Source organism: Podarcis filfolensis, assembly GCF_964270895.1.
Source record: "Podarcis filfolensis genome assembly, chromosome: 4".
In the NCBI taxonomy this organism is placed as follows: domain Eukaryota; kingdom Metazoa; phylum Chordata; class Lepidosauria; order Squamata; family Lacertidae; genus Podarcis; species Podarcis filfolensis.
The window spans coordinates 51,371,477-51,386,631 of record NC_139607.1 but is presented as its reverse complement, the minus strand read 5'-3'; the positions used below and the strand labels follow the sequence as shown (position 1 = coordinate 51,386,631).

The 15,155-nt window shown below is 40.4% G+C and overlaps 1 long non-coding RNA gene across 1 annotated transcript in view; it reads left to right on the top strand.

Moving 5' to 3' along the window:
- Positions 1 to 7,588: 7,588 nt before the first annotated feature.
- LOC310760414 overlaps positions 7,589 to 15,155 on the top strand; it is a 234,572-nt gene continuing 227,005 nt past the window's right edge. Inside the window, exon 1 of the long non-coding RNA XR_014546957.1 lies at positions 7,589 to 7,642. This is a non-coding gene — a long non-coding RNA (uncharacterized lncRNA). The remainder of the gene's footprint in view (positions 7,643 to 15,155) is intronic.

Below are 15,155 nucleotides of genomic sequence, written 5' to 3'. Positions count from 1 at the left end.
GCACTGGCTCTGTATTGTGCTTTTGTGCCTTATACCTTTGAGCCATCTTTGTCTTCTTTTCTTTTTCAGTTCTTCATGCAATTGTCCTTTTCTAACTCCACCCTTTTTGAAATATTTCCAGTTTTTTTACTTCCTTTCCAGCCTAGCCTCCCTTTGGTCTGGGCATTAATTCCATCTCAAAATTGCTATAGTATTGCATTATCACATGCCCCAGATAGAGCATGTGGCCCTATTCAATAATTTGTGTATAATGTATAGCTTCTTCAAGAGTTTTGATCATTTGCTTGTCATTGCACCATTTCTTGATCATCTAGTGTCAGTAAAGCTAGTTTGCTTTATTTATGCTATGCACAATGAATGGCAACTGGAAATGCAGCTAAAAATTAGTGATCAGATGAATTACAATTGGAAATGTAACTAGAAACTAGTAATCAGAGAAGTCCACATATATTGTTTCTTATTTTTAGCATTTTCCCATTGACAGCCCAGCAGGTATTATCCATGCATTTGCCATGAAGACCAAAGTAAAAAAAGGATAGATGCTTCTCCCCTAAAATTGTATCACTTGACCAGTTAGCCTAGTAAAATAACAAAAGAATAATATGGAACAGTTGCAGTGTGAAATAAATGAAACCCAAGCTTCTAGATCAAATACTTCCAATCATTCCTGATGTAATTTCTTTTTCATGATCCCACATCTTGTCCTAGTGATTATCCAAGCTAGCTTGAAAAAACCCAAATTCTTCACTTTGCATATATGCACAGACCTAGTTCCTCACTGCTAGGTTGAGTATCTTAATTTTTGTAAAGTCTACATAAATGTTTAGAGTGCTCATCCTTTTACGTACTCAACAGAAGTTTGAACATGGTACATGGGAACTGGTGTCACAACTGAAAGTACAGTAATTAGTTCCATTCGTTTTACTGATTTGGGTCAATTTTGACTTTTCAGTGTCTACAGTTCAAGGGATTATAAAAATGTACAAAACCCAACAGTATACTGCGGCACCCAAAAATAGCAAGTACACCCAAAGCTCTGCATTGCTCCCTCAAAATTTGCAAAGCTATAATCTACACAAACTCAGTAAGTATTGAGTTAATTAACAATCCCACACACTGCTAACTGTATGCGTAGGGTTAGAGACAGACATAGGAATATGTATCGTAAACCCTCAATGGTCTGGTTCGCACATCACAGTAAGCCAGATTGTGGCATACTGTAACTGCCTGAAGGTACTGTCTCCCGCCAATGAGCTTGCATATACTTTGTGCCTCCTTTGACTTTTTAGGTCAGCACGGGACAGAAGTTTTTAAAAAGTTACTCAGCTTTTCTATTACAGTTTATTTAAATAAGACAGAAGTAAAGGCCAGCACAGCTCTTACTGTTAAAAGAAAGTGCATATTGGACAATCGGCAACATAACACAAAACATAACACTAGAAATCTCATTTTTCACCATGCATGTGCTGATGTGTTAGCACATAAAATCCCTCCTAGCTTACCTGCAGCAAAAGGAAATACAGAACAATAGCTTAATAATTCTCACTTAGAATTAGATCTGATTTAGAGGACTGAATACACAACTAGCCAGAGTGTGTTTATGTTCAGATATGTTCCATTTGCAGAATTGGTCTTTTAAAAACCACCGGCATTAATGCAAATATGATGTGTTATGCACATTACTTTATTGTTTAATGCTATTGTAACAGTATACAAATATTTCCCAGGGCAGTTTACAACCAGAATTTTTTAATATAAAAAATATACAGTCGTGTAATCACAACTGACATTAAAAACACAATTAAAATGAACGTGCTTTCCAAATCCACCAAAGGAGTCAACAAACAATTTTAGCAGCGGGTTTTTCTTGATAAAGTTGTTGCTGTTCCAGAATGAGCATAGGGAGCCTTCTAACTTGGGTAAACCAACTTTTCCATTTCTGCCTCCAGTGTCCGGGTGAAAGGGACTTTGCCCTTGTACTCTTAAGTGGTGGAGTAATGCATAAACAATATTGCAGGGCTGGGGGCCGTAGGGTCTAAGTTTATAGACTTCCAAAACCCACCATCTCTGACGGTTGGCCATTCTGCCTACATCTGGAGCGCCACAGGTTATTCCCACCTGCTCTAATAAGAAAACGTAAGCTACATTGTGACTATCAATATTGATGAAATATTTACCCCCTAATGTAAAGGAATTAGATTCTGAAGTTATTTTTTTTAAAAAAATCACTATGGAAATAGCCTCAGCAATATTTTTAAGAGAAGGATTTCAATTTTTCAGAAATCTATTTTTAAAGCATTCACTTTCCTATTAAGATAATTTATTCTGTGCTTCCTCGCTACTGCCATCTAGAGGTGGGTGATTCATAGCGCATGAGGGTACATAAAAACGGTGTGATGTGGTTTTCACCACCAAACCAGACAAAATTGATACTGATACTTCAACTATGGTTTGTTTCAATAAAAAAAAAAGCTTAACTGCTGGCCTCTATAGCAGATTTTTTTTTACCCTTTATTATAGTGCTGACAGTGTCCATTTTTGCTGTAGTTGCAGCTAAACTGCATCAGAAATTCATAGATGCCAAAATGGTTTTGGTCATGGTAAGGAAGAAGATTCACTACTTTATTACATTTATGATGTTTTTAGTCATCTTTTTGAATGGATTGCAATTTTTTAATACTGTGGCCTATGATTTTAACAATAAAATTTGATTGATAGAAAAAAAAATCTGACCAGAGATCTAGATTTAGTTTAGTTTGAGAGATTGGATCTAGATAAATGGGCAGACAATTGCAGTCTATGCCTCAGCTTCCTGTAGCTATGATGGATGCCTATTTTATGGAGATGTTGTGAGGAAAACTGGGTAAAAGACTATTTGTTGTTACATGGAAAGGATGTTTAGCAAAATATTTTTGGAAGGAAGCAGTTTAATTCATCCTTTCTCACACATGCACAGTCTCCCCCACCACAAGAAATTATTCAGTTATCGTCATTGTGACATGTTGTCTAAGCCACTGGATGAATTCTAAGATATGAGACACATTAGATGCCATTATGGCATTATTTCAAATTAAAGGATTACTATATAAGCATTTTGGATGGCAGGAGAGATTATCAGTGATGCATTACAAGCAAGGAGAGCTGACAGTCTGATTTGTTAGGTTTTAAATAAAACAATTCCTATCTCTAATGTTGATTTCTTGAGATACTTTTTTAAATTTAAGATTTATTGAGCTATTCTTTTGGGCATTTGAGAAAACCTGGTTTTTTTACCTGCACTGGAATAAGGGAATGAAGGGACTGTAGGCATTAGTGAGGTTACTGAAGTTTAATTATCATTTTCATTACTCTTACTGATTTGGAAATAATAGTATCTCTTATCATTCTAATACCCAGTGGAACCTAAAATATGTCTAAAATGAGAGGATGTATGTTTTAAATTGTGCAAATTCTATTGCTCGTAATGCATCCCAGAGTTGAAATTGGTGGGTTTAAAAATCTACCGAAGCAGTTTACAAGTAAAATCAAGACCCAATGAAAAAATATATATTTTAAGTACAAAACCCAGTCGGGATCCTTCCCACAAGGCAGTTGGTGGTTGATGACCTATGGGATGGGACCAAACTGTCCGGATGGGAAAGGAGCAGACCTCAAGGATTACCTTTGCTTGTGACCTCTGCAGGCTATACTCCTGCACTCGTTGGTTTGCTATGTAGTCTTGAGAAATCAGCTGGATGCTAGATGACTCGAGCTATACTTACTTGGAGGGAGACAGTGAAATACACAAAATGTTTTAAATCTAGAATTTTCTAGAGGAACAGGAACAATAAAGGGGACTCTCAAGAGGAGTTCTTTAGTTGTTGTTTTGAAAAATACTGAATTGCAGTCTGAACTGATTATTTCGGTAAGACAATTCTCCATGCTAGCTCTAACAACAAATGCATCATTATTTCTTCTTCTTCTTCTTCTTCTTCTTCTTCTTCTTCTTCTTCTTCTTCTTCTTCTTCTCCCCCACAAAAGCATAAATTTGGGGTGGCAGCTCTTGCTGTGGGAGACCTATTGCATGAGCCCATGGAGAGCTTCCATGAGTCAGAATAGAATAGTACTGGAGAAGACTGCAAATTCTTTGTTCTGGTCTAGGGCAGCTTCTTATGTTCCTAAATCTGAATTTCATGTTCTTGAGTGTTAAGGTTTCCCATTTCTAACACAGGCACCTTACAAGTAAGGTCTTCCTCTAGCTACATTTCCCAGAGATGGAGAAGCATGGAGTCCCAAAGGCAGCTTCCATTTAACAGATTGTGCCAGGCCAAGCCCCAAGCCCCTTTTTATTTTTTTTTGCTTTTAATATTTGCAAGAATTAAAAGTGCTGCTGCTTAAAGGCAGTCTTAAGCAAGCAGAGGCTTAAGAAATAAGCCTTATGTCTCTTGACGTAGTTTATGACGGAACTGAACCCTCCCCCAATTGTTTTTGTATGACAAACTGGATATGTAATCCTTTTTCTGGTGGTTTCAGCTCTCTTAGTCTAAAGTGTTTTCATTCTCACATCTTATCCTATTATTATATAGGCACGGATCCAGAGAACCCTGATTCAATAATCACAAAGAAGAATAATACTTGTTCTTTTTTAACAGCAGCCCCCCCCCATATGGTGTCTGGAATGTCACAACAACGTTGTGATGCGGCAAAAGAGCCAAGCTGTTCAAAGAGAATGACATTTTGACTTGGCTACCAAAGAGCTCCTTGTATGAACTAAAATACAACGGCTTGGAACATAGTAAGATGCCTTACGCTGACTAGGGCCATTGGTCCTCCTAGCTCAATGTTGTCAACAGTTTTCCTGCAGCTCTCTACTGTTTCAGATGAGGAATATTCCCATTCTTGCCAGAAGATGCCTCACAGTGTAACTGGGGCTTCCTGCAGACGAAACAAGCTCTGTCACTGAGCTATGGCTCTTCTCTACAATATTCTCTACAATATTCTCTGGATGTTCCCACTGGTGGAACAGAGGGACGGAAATTTCACCTCTTTCCCACTGTAGGCTACTACAATCCCTGAATGTCTTCAGATTATGGGGTTACCCTACAGAACAGCACGGGAGCTGGCTCTGGGACCTGTGAGAGAACATGGGGGCATGGTGGAGATTGCCTCCATCTTGCCTTTCACCATCAGATGTTTCCACAGGACAGGGGTCCCTTCCATTAACAGAGAGAGCCCTTCTGCTAATGGAACAACTCAGGATCCAGCCAATGTGTGTGCATGCATAGAGGTTTATGTGAGTGCTGATCACAGTGGCAGGCAGAATGATAGACTTTTACTAATAACGGGTGGTATAAATGTATCTAGTTCTCTCTTATAAAAGAGGAAGGATGTTAGAAAAGTTACTGACAGCATTATGAGTACATGTCAAAATATGTTCAATTTCTGTTTCCAGAACAGGACTGAATCACTTACAGCACTGCAGTACCTTTGCCTTGGTTTGCATAATAATGCAAAAGCCAATATTCAAATCTGCAAATATACAAAATTTCCATCATCTAATATAAGGGGCAGCAGGGATTTTTTTTTTAACATGTAAGGTATTAGCAATATGTACTGGATTTTTAGCGAGCAAACATCCTACAGAGAAAGGGTTAAACATCTCCTTGCTCTTTAGCTGCTGCTCTGATTAAATTTGGGGTCTCCTGGGGATGTATAAATGTTTTTTAAAGGAAAATGTTGGGGAATATATTATATGTCTCCCACACCGTGTCTAGTTGGGCCCACAACTGAATTTTGGAATTGAAGATTACAGTTTGTGCAATCCATCAACAAGCACTGGTTCACATAGACTGCCTTCAGAGGTAATGCTAAGCCATTAATTTTATTTCACAAAATTTATTATTGTGAATTGCTTAATTCTGATGAAACCTCAAGTGGTTTAACTGACTACAGATGCAATCAAACTCCATGTTCAGGTTCTAGTTCCTAGTATCTTAGTGTTTATATCATTTTTGAGATCATTTTTAATAGAAAGAAGCCAGAAAAGGTTAGGTGTGACTGAGTCTTATGGAAATCTAAGGAAGAAAGTAAAGGCTTACCTTAAGTCACATTGATTTCAATGGGGTTTGTACTCTGATCATATTAACAGGGAAATTCATCTCACTAAAACCAACAGGACTTCCTCTCAGGTAAATTTAAGCTTTTGTCATAACTTTTTCTACTATAGCCTGCTGCATTTCTCTTCATGTCTAACCTTTTTCTCACAAGGAACCCATATGCAGTCGTACCTCAGGTTACGTACGCTTCAGGTTACATACGCTTCAGGTTACATACGCTTCAGGTTACAGACTCCACTAACCCAAAAATAGTGCTTCAGGTTAAGAACTTTGCTTCAGGATGGCGCGGCGGCAGCAGGAGGCCTCATTAGCTAAAGTGGTGCTTATGCATTAGCAAAGTTCTTAAGCTGAGGTACTATTTCTGGGTTAGCGGAGTCTGTAACCTGAAGCGTATGTAACCCGAGGTACCACTGTAGCTTGGTTGTGCTCAGGTAAGGAAGAATCAAACATTGATATGTGGTGACAGAGGCCCCCCCAGAGAAAATTGCCACCACAAACATGACAAACCACCCAGAAAAAAACTAAACAAAAAACACGAATGAGCTTCCATTCTAGTAGTGACTGTGGATAAATACTGAGCAATGTTGTGTGGATGCTGCAAAAAAGAAAAAAAGAAAAAGTGTGTGAATTGCCCTGATATCACAGTAAACCTCTGTCATTGATGCACCTACAGTTAATACTTCCAATGAATTTACTTAGTTCAACAAGACCGACTTGTGTTTTCTTGCCATCTCCCAAATTAGAAATGCATTTTCCTGTTTAGCTTTGCATGGACAAGCATGCATGGGAGTTTGACTCCTTTTACAGGATTTTAGTAATCTGCACTGTAATTTGGCCATAATTCTCCTTCAACTTTATTAAGAAATATTGTTCCAAGTATTTCAAGGGACAAGTTTTAACAAACAAAAATGTAATATTTCTGCTCAAAACAAATAAAAAAAGGCAACATAGCCACCTGAAGGTTAGCAAGAGGCAATAATGGTTTTCTTAAAATCCACTTGTTTGTAGTACAAATGCTCACTTCCTTCATATTCTCCTGTTTATTTCAAAACAGATAGATAGATAGATAGACAGACACACACACACACACACACACTCCACTAAAGCATAATCACTTACTGGCATTTGGGGCCCCCTGTTTCTTTGATATATTATATGAGGGCTGTCCCAACACCCAGCGGTGGAGGAAGCTGCTTGGGTGCCTGGGGCAGCGCACCTGGGGGTGGGGTGAGTCGTCCATAGGGGTGGGCACACCACAGGGCCTCCAGAGTCTGCCTGCCTCCTCCCACTCAGCCTCCCTACAGCTGGGTAGGAGGCAGCGGGCTGACCATTTGGGCAGTGGGGAGCCTGCGCACGTCCAAACCACTATGTCTCTCCCAGGAGAGACACGTGACTCGGGCGCGCTGCAGGCCCCACGGTGAGTGCCGCCCAGCATTTTGTCCAGTGGCGTAGCGTGGGTTGTCAGCACCCGGGGCAAGGCAAGTAATTTGCGCCCCCTAACCTGTGGATTTGCGCCCCCTAACCCTAACCCCCAGATGTTGCGCCCGGTGCGGCCGGCCCCCCCTGCACCCCCCACGCTACGCCACTGATTTTGTCACCCCCCTCAGTGGTGACACCCAGGGCGGCCTGCACCCAGCACACACCCCTTCCTCCGCCCCTGCCAACACCCACTGCCAAAAGTAGCCACCTCATTCTAGCTCTGTAGAAGCATCCTTTCACCAGGCACAGAAATCATTCAGGGTAGTGGTGGTGTTTGCTCAAGCATGCCAACTCCACCCTCCCTTATCATCCTAGGAGGTGCTCTCCATGTGTGAAGTGGGGATGCTTCTGTACCTTTGAATGTTTCCTGCATGTTTTTAAACCCCATTTTTCTGAGGTTCTAAAATGCATGGGGAGCTCTGCGCACTTCTCTTGGTGCTCCAAAAGGTGAGGTTTAATATGGAGTGTGTGACAAAATTCCTAGCCGCATCAGTGCCCTGTGAAAGGGACTTGAGCACTGAAATTACTGCAGACAAGCTTGAATATGTCCCTTGGCTCTGCCAGCATTAATACATTAATGTGTTTTAAATTCATAATTGAAGAACACCAGCTGGCTGGGAGAACAGAACCATTGCACTTCCTGTTCCTCTTCCATGAAGACTCAGTTGAACTCAGAGGGTGTCAATAGATTGCCTGCTTCACAAATCTGAAGTAGGGTTGCAATCCTAATTGTCATTGTGAGAGAGTAACTGACCCTGGGTTCATTGGGGCTTGAGTAACTGGGTTTTTTTGCGGGGTGGTGGTGGTGGTTGGCTTACTATACTATCCTTTGCATCTTTATTTGGGAGTGTGACTAAGTTCTGTTCCATTCCACTGCTTTCAACAAGAATTTGTAATCCAGCTTTGGCTGGATTGTGACAAATTGCAGGGCAATTTTTTTAAGGCTGAGATTTTTATACTTAAGAATAACTGGGAAACAGTTTCATCAAGGTGCTGTAGAATCTAAATGTATGTGAATCATAGAATTGTAGAGTTGGAAGGGACCCCTAGGCTCATCTAGTTTTAAAAAAGTGGTTATTTGGTCATTGAAAACTTGGTAATTGGACAAATATTTTTTTTTTTTTTGAAAATTGGTCAACTGCTCTACTATAGTAGATTGGACTTTATTTTAAAAGGTTTGTCCTCCTTTGTGTGGGATAACAAGCTTCATATAACCAACATGCTTAAGTCTAATTAATGCATGAAGATCGATTCCCCTCACCTTGGGAGGAAGGTAATCAAGCTTATTGTTCGCCTCTTAGTCTACCTGAGAAGCTCAATGTGAGAAGGTCTGAGCTGGTTGCCCCAGTTCAGACTGCATGGCTCTAGCCAGCCTCCCCTGAGTTCCTATGCCAATAATTTAGGAACTTTATTGTAACTAAGCCAAGTTTTACTGCCTGTGTTTTCTGACTGCTATATGGAAAAGCACATGAATCTGACCTTTGGAGAGGTTGTAAGTAAACCATTTTTTACTTACTAAACATCTGGTCTTTTTCTATGTTAAGGGAAGAGGGTAACTCTGGAAGAAGCTCACAAGTGCATATTTAAAAGGCCTAACAGACTATATTTCCATACTTTACTTTGCTGCATGTTTTATGATTTTAAATTTTTCCTTGCAACCAACACTTTGCAATCTGAATAATATCTCTCAAAGTCTCTGTGGCAAATGTTTTTAAAAAACTAGGAAATTCAGGCCTCAATTGAGGAACTGACTTGTGCTATAGAGATAAATATAATAGCTTTACATCCTGTTAATATCTGCAAGAGGAAAAACACTTGGAGCAACAAAGAATTAGAAAAAAACAAACACTTGTAAATATATTGGAAAAACTTTTCATCAGTGACTTGGGACTACAGTGCCAGAGCCCTTACTTATAATTAATATATTGAGGGTTCCTGAAGATAGGGAGCAGTCTCTGTGTTCCCAGCCCAGAGGCCTGTCAGTTCCCTGGACCTTCATCTTTCATTGTCTGCTATGGGGTATCACAGCAGACATTGTTAATTCCATTGAGGCTAGCAGGGTGGCAGACAGGCCAACAGTAGATAGAGCCAGAGTCAGAAGTGCCAGCTTGACCATGGATGCCTGGGGCCGTAGGTGCATGGCCCTGGCATCAGAATTTGTGGGTGCACGGGACCCTTCATGGGGAATTCTGTGGGTGCTGGGGCACCCAGGGTCCCAGGGAATTGGCACCTATGGCCAGAGCCAATGATCCTTCACCCTGATGAGTTCTACAAAGGCAACCTTGTGAGGTTAAAGAGGAGGAAGGTGACAGGCATTGCCATGCTGTGGACTGAGTGCAGGTAAGAAGGAAGGCAGCTGAGGGCTGGCTGATGGCAGACTGAGGTTGCTGAGGCAGTGTGCCATCTGGCTTACTGGGCACAGGTTCTCCATCCTGATGTAAAGGCAGCATCTGTTGAAAAAGGGGTGGTGAATAATGCTGACCATGTCATGAGAAAAATAATACAATACATATCTGAATCTGTGTTTTCACTTTTCTTCCATATAGTGGGGATATTGAAATGACAAGACAATGTGTTATTTCCTTATGTATTTTTTTCTTCTTCATCAGATAGTTAGGAACAGCATAATCATAGCCATGTATACTCAGAAGTGTCATACTGACTTGAGGTAAGTGGAGTTTGACATGCAGCCTGAGTTATCAGAATGGCTGTTGCAAACTGCATATCAGTATAGGTTGTAAATAAGTAAACGTATGCAGAAATCCACAGGGATGCAGCAGTTTAGGGTACTGTTTTGCTCCTGTTGTGCTTGTGAAGTGAAAAGGAAACTGGATCTGCAAAATAAGGGTGATTTAAAGTATCTTCAGAACACAGGAGTGCCCGGCATGCTCTGCTCCATGGGGTCACGAAGAGTCGGACACGACTAAACGACTAAACAACAACAAAGTATCTTCTTAAGAAGGAATTTAAGTGGCATTAAACAGGGGCATTAAACAGAATGATTTAAACTGAACAACAGAAACCCTTTCTTGAACTTGCTAGTTTGCTTCTCAACCTGAATATTTATGCATGAAATGATGGTGTGAGACATCTACAATTCCTGAATTTTAGTTATGAGAATTGTTGGAAATGACATCAAATACACAACGCAAACTTTCCTAGAAATGGACCAAACCAAATAGGGTGCAGTCCATGAAGGCATTCTCTAGTGCCTGGCCTCTGGAAACGAAAATGGAGCTATTCCAGGGCTCTAAGTGAATGTTTCTGGTGGACTGTGACCAAAGTGTATGAGCAACTGGCTTTTTAAAAATAAAAGAAAGGAAAGATAACAATTCCCAAAAGGAAACAATTGGAGACCCTCAGAGCCAACTGCACCATTCAAAAATGAATTTCACTGAACTTCAGTTAAATTAAGATTCTGTTCTTTTGAGTGTCAGACAAATTGGTTACATGTTAAAAGTAATTAATGACATATTTAAGTAAGAACTTCACTAAGCAGCAATAACATATGCATTGAAGCCAGAAATTTGGCTCCTGTAGTACTGAGTTTTGTTTGTAGAGGGCACCAGTGAACCTTCCAGATCATTGGTATGTATTGAGAAAAATCCTAAACCTGCATGCATTTAAGCCCAGGTGGGACTTGATTTATGCAAGTGGTTTTCATGCTCTAAGTGGGTAAGTTATTTACATGCATAAATCTTTGCAACACTATTGATCAAGATCATTTAGGGATTAGTTTTAGTACTGATGTAACTTTTTTTTGCTCATGGCCAGAGCTTAATTAACTATAGAACATGAAATTAATGGTGGGCATTAACGACAGTTAATGTAATTCTGGTTCCATTAAAATCAACAGCAAGCTTCCCTTGATGGTTTTTATTCCACTAGGGGCCACAGAAAGATGAAAACCTGCACATGTTCCATTCAAGTGTGATGAAGATGCTTTTCTCTAGAAAGGGTCTGTACGAAGCAACACTGAAATGAAAGCTGCACAGTAGTGGTACACAGTGAATTGCACCTTGCGGCACATGAATTGCCCTTTTGCTTCTAAAATTGTGGAAGATGATTTGAGGCAGGGAAACGGAAATATACAGGAAATACACATATAGGAATTTCAGCTGGAACTTGAGGCATACATTTTAGCAGCTGCATATGAAAAGCACGTCTATATGCTTCTGAAAATTTGTCTATTGGTACAAGGCAGTGTATGTTGACTTAGAAGTAAGTCCCACTGTGCTCAATAGGATTTACTCCCAATAAAGATGTACAGGATTGCTGCCTTAGATGGTGTAGTCATCCCTATTAAACATAAGATCCCACAAGTGTTATTGGTCAGAAAATCCACCCCGTTATTTAATAACCAAAGACTGCCAAACACTTTTTGTTCTCCCACACTTTGGTATGGATTAATTCTCTCCCCCTCCATTTATGTGATTTTAATATCTGGTTTCTGGTTTTTAGCTTGTTTTTTTTGGGGGGGGAATTGTATATTGCTTTTCATTTATGCTGTGAGCCCCTTGTGTGAGGGAAGATGTGGGGCCAAGAGGCAGAATATAAATACTTAAATAAAGAACATAAAAGTAAATTAATTACGACAAATTTCTGGATCAGTATGTATGTATGTACTGAAAGAATGAAAAACACTACTCATTGTTGATTGGCTTTGAAAATCCATTGTTAATTAACAGCATTCCATTCTTCTCTGCTTTTCAACATTTCAGTGGAAATAATTGACACAAAATACATTGTTAAACTTCTTAATCAGTCATTGTAGAAAAATAGAAGTGTGTGGGACATTCTTAGTACAAAATTTTGGTGATGCCTCCCCGTTGAAAGCATCGGAAGCTTTGAGTTTTAAGCTTATATTACAAAAACGAGATTCCGTAAACTTTACATTGGATGCGTCATTGATAATAACAGAGACAATTTGAGAGAGACTTTTAAGCTTTGTGCCCTACTCACAACATTACAGCTTACACATGCATGTGTCAGTATGATGCAGCTTCACTTTATGTGCTAAAGGTTGCAAAGAAAGCTCTAAGAGGACCTGCAGACCAAATTTTCATATGGCACACTTTTAATCTTTTTTTCAAACAAAACAAACCTTACTAAACCTGCCACAGTTGATTTCAGAAAGGACCCCAAAATCAGAAGAGCAAAAAGCTTCTTTTCCCAAATAAGCTCACTTTTTTGGTGTGTGTGTTTTTTTTTAAAAAATTCTTTCTCATGCATTCTCATTAGTAGAGTAAGTTGGATCTTTAGTAGAACCTTGTTGGAGCTTTCCACAGTTCTTTCTCCTGTAGATTCTCTGTTATAAGGCTAACTCTGATGTATGTTAATGCACCATCACAAAAATTTATGGAAATGTCACTCTTAGTCCTCAGAGTTGTGACTGGAAGGAGAGGGCTAAACCAAGCCACCCTTGTCAAAAATATTTAAGATAAACAAAAATAGTCCTCTTTTTCTACACTCTGGGCCATGGGTAGGCAAACTAAGGCCCGGGGGCTGGATCCGGCCCAATCGCCTTCTAAATCTGGCCTGCGGACAGTCCAGGAATCAGCGTGTTTTTACATGAGTAGAATGTATCCTTTTATTTAAAATGCATCTCTGGGTTATTTGTGGGGCATAGGAATTTGTTAATCCCCCCCCAATATAGTCCGCCCCACCTGGTCTGAGGAACAGTGGACCGGCCCCCTGCTGAAAAAGTTTGTGACCCGTGCTCTGGGCCCTCTCCCCATAGTTTGGGGGCATGGCGGTGGCTATAACAATCCTATTATTATTATTATTATTATTATTATTCTAATAATTAAATTTCTATACCATTCTTCATCAAAAGTCCACAGGGTGGTTTCATAGAATTATAGAATTGTAGAGTTGGAAGGGTCATCTAGTCCAACCCCCTGCAATGCAGGAATCTTTGGCCCAACGTGGGGCTTGAACCCACAACCTTGAGACTAAGAGTCTCATGCTCTACTGGATGAGCTACCAAGGTAGATAGTTTATGTGAACTTAGCCAGTAATTTCTTCTGTCATGCAAACTCAGCATTATAGACAGGTGCTTCATCCAGACAGGGAGACCCACAAGGTGTGTGGCTGTGGCTGTGATTGGGATGTTCATCTATTCCATTGAACCCAACATGGATGCATCACCTGGGATATATACCTCCACCTGGGGCTCCAGGTTGCACATAGCAAAGTGCTACTAGAGTTGTGTTGGGATCTGGGTGAGCTATATAAACATAAATAACTGGCACATTCCAACATGGTGACGGCATACATAGGACTTATGACTACATATTAACATTATCTACAATGAAACTAGCTTCCAAAAGTGGAAATGAAAGGAAGTAACAATTCTATATCTTCCTTGTGAAACTTGTCAACCTGACACACCCACACACCCACACCTTTTGGGGAATGGCCAGGGCAGTGAAAACCATATGGAGGTCACTTCTTTTGTGCAAGTGACCAGGAAATATTTTTCCAATTCTAATAAGCATAAGTGCAGCTGGTTTCATCAATCCAGCTCAGTGGCACAACATCTTCGACTAGAAGTGAACACAGCTCCTAGGAAGTGAAAATGACAAATTTGTCTTAACTCCATAAAACTTAAATACCTGGAATGGCATTAAGAGAAAATCAGCACATTGATGCAAACTAAATGTGAAAAGTCTATCACAGTGCAAAATTTCTACCTGCCTACTAGATTTCTCCTGAGTCATGTATTTTAAAACATGATTATATATATTTTCATACAAAAAATAATTGAACTTCTTCTCAATGTACTTTAAATTTTCAGATTAGGCAGGCATAAGCACAAAATCAAGGCTGTAGTTTGTTTGTTTTGTTTGAAAGGGCTTACTACAGAGTTACAACCATTGTCCTCTATTTTCACTGCCAACCTTCTGCCAACCTTACTCTGACTGAGCAGTAATATACTCTGGATGCTACCAAATTCAACAGAGTCAGTTCAGGATAAATGGTTTTGATTTGAATTGCACTACTTTATTTCTACAGAGAGATGTCCACATGCACAAATTACACAATGTGGGTTCCTTTGGGAGCTGTAATCTATCCTCGACAAAAATCTATCCTAGTCTCACTGTCTTAGCAACTAAATGTGTACCATGCAGCAAGTTATGTCAATGTTCCATTATGCCACCAGCAGACATGACCATTAGCAAATGCTGCTTTAGTCCCATTCATAGATCATGATACACCATGGTCTGAAACAAACCATGGCTTACAGTGAATGAGCAGTGTGTTTACATTGCTGCTATCCTGTGCCCACCCCACCGAGCTGGGAGGGGAACGAACTACCGTATTTTTCGCCCTGTAGGACGCACTTTTACCCCTCCAAAAATGAAGGGGAAATGTGTGTGCGTCCTATGGGGCGAATGCAGGCTTTCGCTGAAGCCTGGAGAGCGAGAGGCGTCGCTCCAGGAAGCTATCCGCAAGCCTTGCGCGCCCGGGGGGAGTTCCCCCGGGTGCGCAAGGCTTGCAGGCGGCAGCCTGCAGCGCGGAGCACGGGGCGTCCTCCGGAGGACGCCCCATGCTTCACGCAGGTGTCCGCAAGCCTTG